Genomic DNA, 4,884 nt, shown 5'->3' on the forward strand with positions numbered 1-4,884 from the left:
AGGGAAAGGAACTTGGACTGATTCCCCCCACACTAACCCAGTTACTGAGCAATGATCAGGGAAAGGAACATGGACTGAGTCCCCACACACTAACCCAGATTCACTGAGTAAAGACCAGGTAAAGGAACGTGGGCTGATTAACCCCCCCCACCCCCCCCCCCCTTACCCCCACACTGACCCAGAGTCTCTGAGTAATGATTGGGAGAGGAAACGTGGACTAATTCCCCTCACACTAACCCAGTGTTACTGAGTAATGATCAGGGAAAGGAAGTTGGACTGATAATCCCCCACACTAACCCAGAGTTACTGACTAATGATCAGGGAAAGGAACTTGGACTATTTCCCCCACACTAACCCAGATTTACTGAGTAATGATCAGGGAAAGGATCATGGTCTGATTCCCCACACACTAACCCAGATTCACTGAGTAATGATCAGGGAAAGGAACTTGGACTGATTCTCCACCACACTAACCCAGAGTCACTGAGTAATGATCAGGGAAAGGAACTTGGACTGATACCCCCCACACTAACCCAGAGTTAATGAGTAATGATCACGGAAGGGAACTTGGACTGATAACACCCACACTAACCCAGAGTCACTGAGTAATGATCAGGAGAAGAAACTTGGACTGATTCACCCCACACTAACCCAGAGATACTGAGTAATGATCCGGGAAAGGAAATTGGACTGGTACCCCACACACTAACCCAGAGTTACTGAGTAATGATCAGGGAAAGGAAATTGAACTGATTCCCCCACACTAACCCAGAATCACTGAGGAATGATCAGGGAAAGGAACTTGGATTGATTCCCCCCACACTAACCCAGAGTCACAGAGTAATGATCAGGGAAAGGAACTTGGACTGATTCCCCCCCCCACATTAACCCAGAGTCACTGAGTAATGATTAGGAGAAGGGACTTGGAGTAATTCCCCTCACACTACCCCAGAGTCACTGAGTAATGATCAGGAGAGGAAACTTGGACTAATTCCCCCCGCACTAACACAGAGTTACTGAGTAATTATCAGGGAAAGGAACTTGGACTGTTTCTCCCCACACTATCCCAGAGATACTGAGTAATGATCAGGGAAAGGAACCTGGACTAATTCCCCCCACACTAACCCAGAGTTACTGAGTCATGATCAGGGAAAGGAACTTGGACTGATACCCCCCACACTAACCCAGAGTCACAGCGTCATGATCAGGGAAAGGAACTTGGACTGATTCTCCCCACACGATCCCAGAGATACTGAGTAATGATCAGGGAAAGGAACCTGGACTAATTCCCCCCACACTAACCCAGATTTTCTGAGTAATGATCAGGGTAAGGAAATTGGACTGGTTCCCCACACACTAACCCAGAGTTACTGGGTAATGATCAGGGAAAGGAAATTGAACTGATTCCCCCCACACTAACCCAGAATCACTGAGTAATGATCAGGGAAAGGAACTTGGATTGATTCCCCCCACACTAACACAGAGTCATTTAGTAATGATCATGAGAATGAACCTCGACTAATTCCATCCACACTAACCCAGAGTCAGTGAGTATTGAACAGGAGACGTAACTTCGACTGTTTCCCCCCACACTAACCCAGAGTCACTGAGAAATGATCAGGGAAAGGAACTTTGACTGATTCCCCCCACACTAACCCAGAGTTTCTGAGTAATGATCAGGGAAAGGAACTTGGACTGATAACCCCCCACACTAACCCAGATTTTCTGAGTAATGATCAGGGAAAGGAAATTGGACTGGTTCCCCACACACTAACCCAGAGTTACTGAGTAATGATCAGGGAAAGGAAATTGAACTGATTCGCCCCACACTAACCCAGAGTTATTGAGTAATGATCAGGGAAAGGAACTTGGACTGATAATCCCCCACACTAACCCAGAGTTACTGTCTAATGATCAGGGAAAGGAACTTGGACTGATTCCCCCCACACTAACCCAGTTACTGAGTAATGATCAGGGAAAGGAACATGGACTGAGTCCCCACACACTAACCCAGATTCACTGAGTAAAGACCAGGTAAAGGAACGTGGGCTGATTCCCCCCCCCCCCACCCTTACCCCCACACTGACCCAGAGTCTCTGAGTAATGATTGGGAGAGGAAACGTGGACTAATTCCCCTCACACTAACCCAGTGTTACTGAGTAATGATCAGGGAAAGGAAGTTGGACTGATAATCCCCCACACTAACCCAGAGTTACTGACTAATGATCAGGGAAAGGAACTTGGACTATTTCCCCCACACTAACCCAGATTTACTGAGTAATGATCAGGGAAAGGATCATGGTCTGATTCCCCACACACTAACCCAGATTCACTGAGTAATGATCAGGGAAAGGAACTTGGACTGATTCTCCACCACACTAACCGAGAGTCACTGAGTAATGATCAGGGAAAGGAACTTGGACTGATACCCCCCACACTAACCCAGAGTCACTGAGTAATGATCAGGAGAAGAAACTTGGACTAATTCCCCCCACACTAACACAGAGTTACTGTGTAATGATCAGGAGAAGGAACTTGGACTGGTACCCCACACACTAACCCAGAGTTACTGAGTAATGATCAGGGAAAGGAAATTGAACTGATTCCCCCACACTAACACAGAATCACTGAGGAATGATCAGGGAAAGGAACTTGGATTGATTCCCCCGACTCTAACCCAGAGTCATTTAGTAATGATCATGATAGTGAACTTCGACTAATTCCATCCACACTAACCCAGAGTCAGTGAGTATTGATCAGGAGAAGGAACATGGACTGTTTCCCCCCACACTAACACAGAGTCACTGAGTAATGATCAGGGAAAGGAACTTTGACTGATTCCCCCCACACTAACCCAGAGTCACAGCGTCATGATCAGGGAAAGGAACTTGGACTGATTCTCCCCACACTAACCCAGAGATATTGAGTAATGATTAGGGAAAGTAAATTGGACTGGTACCCCACACACTAACCCAGAGTTACTGAGTAATGATCAGGGAAAGGAAATTGAACTGATTCCCCCACACTAACCCAGAATCACTGAGGAATGATCAGGGAAAGGAACTTGGATTGATTCCCCCCACACTAACCCAGAGTCATTTAGTAATGATCATGATAGTGAACTTCGACTAATTCCATCCACACTAACCCAGAGTCAGTGAGTATTGATCAGGAGAAGGAACTTGGACTGTTTCCCCCCACACTAACCCAGAGTCACTGAGTAATGATCAGGGAAAGGAACTTTGACTGATTCCCCCCACACTAACCCAGAGTCACAGAGTAATGATCAGTGAAAGGAACTTGGACTGATTCCCCCCACACTAACCCAGAGTTTCTGAGTAATGATCAGGGAAAGGAACTTGGACTGATAACCCCCCACACTAACCCAGAGTTACTGTCTAATGATCAGGGAAAGGAACTTGGACTGATTCCCCCCACTCTAAACTGGAGTTACTGAGTAATGATCAGCGAAAGGAACATGGACTGATTCCCTACACACTAACCCAGATTCACTGAGTAATGATCAGGGAAAGGAACTTGGACTGATTCTCCACCACACTAACCCAGAGTCACTGAGTAATGATCAGGGAACGGAACTTGGACTGATACCCCCCACACTAACCAAGAGTCACTGACTAATGTTTAGGGAAAGGAAATTGGACGGATACTGCCGACACTAACCCACAGTCACTTACTAACGATCAGGAGAAGAAACTTGGACTAATTCCCCCCACACTAACACAGAGTTACTGTGTAATGATCAGGAGAAGGAACTTGTACGGATTCCCCCCACACTAACCCAGAGTTACTGAGTAATGATCAGGGAAAGGATATTGGACTGGTTCCCCACACACTAACCCAGTGTCACTGAGTAATGATCAGGGAAAGGAACTTGGACTGATTCCCCCCCACACTAACCCAGAGTCACTGAGTAATGATTAGGAGAAGGGACTTGGAGTAATTCCCCTCACACTTCCCCAGAGTCACTGAGTAATGATCAGGAAAGGAAACTTGGACTAATTCCCCCCGCACTAACCCAGAGTTACTGAGTAATTATCAGGGAAAGGAACTTGGACTGTTTCTCCCCACACTATCCCAGAGATACTGAGTAATGATCAGGGAAAGGAACCTGGACTAATTCCCCCCACACTAACCCAGAGTTACTGAGTCATGATCAGGGAAAGGAACTTGGACTGATACCCCACACACTAACCCAGAGTCACAGCGTCATGATCAGGGAAAGGAACTTGGACTGATTCTCCCCACACTATCCCAGAGATACTGAGTAATGATCAGGGAAAGGAACTTGGATTGATTCCCCCCACACTAACCCAGAGTCATTTAGTAATAATCATGAGAATGAACTTCGACTAATTCCATCCACACTAACCCAGAGTCAGTGAGTATTGAACAGGAGACGTAACTTCGACTGTTTCCCCCCACACTAACCCAGAGTCACTGAGTAATGATCAGGGAAAGGAACTTTGACTGATTCCCCCCACACTAACCCAGAGTTTCTGAGTAATGATCAGGGAAAGGAACTTGGACTGATAACCCCCCACACTAACCCAGATTTTCTGAGTAATGATCAGGGAAAGGAAATTGGACTGGTTCCCCACACACTAACCCAGGGTTACTGAGTAATGATCAGGGAAAGGAAATTGAACTGATTCGCCCCACACTAACCCAGAGTTATTGAGTAATGATCAGGGAAAGGAACTTGGACTGATAATCCCCCACACTAACCCAGAGTTACTGTCTAATGATCAGGGAAAGGAACTTGGACTGATTCCCCCCACACTAACCCAGTTACTGAGTAATGATCAGGGAAAGGAACATGGACTGAGTCCCCACACACTAACCCAGATTCACTGAGTAAAGACC

Source organism: Heterodontus francisci, unplaced genomic scaffold (assembly GCF_036365525.1).
Source record: "Heterodontus francisci isolate sHetFra1 unplaced genomic scaffold, sHetFra1.hap1 HAP1_SCAFFOLD_84, whole genome shotgun sequence".
In the NCBI taxonomy this organism is placed as follows: domain Eukaryota; kingdom Metazoa; phylum Chordata; class Chondrichthyes; order Heterodontiformes; family Heterodontidae; genus Heterodontus; species Heterodontus francisci.